Below are 449 nucleotides of genomic sequence, written 5' to 3' on the forward strand. Positions count from 1 at the left end.
AGTGTAAATAAAGTCAATGTAAAGATACACCTTTAATTAAACCAGTGCAACTGTGTGTGTATACCAGGCTTAAGCCGTCCTTGTTAAGCCACATTCCTAGTTGTTCTTGGTTCACTACTTAAGGTGTGATTAAATAAAATAAAATTAATTCCAAGAATATGGTGTTTCAGCTTCACAGGCCATGTTCAAATGCAATTCCATAAATAAAATTGGTAGCGAGACTGTGGATTCCGCTCCTAATTCTCAAATGCCCCATCTGTCCCAACCCCTTTTAAAGTCATTGTTTCAGGGGTATGATGCTATTCAAAAGGCATCACAAATGAGTGGGCCCCTAACTACTCAATTCTGAAATGTCTCCACAGCTTTCCATTCCCCTTTTCTCATCCACCATAGGTGTCTATCTTAACTATAGCTGATATTTGACAATTTTCATCTACTTTTTTTATGAC

At 37.4% G+C, this 449-nt stretch overlaps 1 protein-coding gene across 3 annotated transcripts in view; it reads right to left on the reverse strand.

Moving 5' to 3' along the window:
• LOC103305707 (uncharacterized) overlaps positions 1-449 on the reverse strand; it is a 123,028-nt gene that overhangs the window by 45,144 nt on the left and 77,435 nt on the right. The window lies entirely within an intron of this gene.

This window comes from Chrysemys picta, chromosome 8, assembly GCF_011386835.1.
Source record: "Chrysemys picta bellii isolate R12L10 chromosome 8, ASM1138683v2, whole genome shotgun sequence".
Lineage (NCBI taxonomy): Eukaryota > Metazoa > Chordata > Testudines > Emydidae > Chrysemys > Chrysemys picta.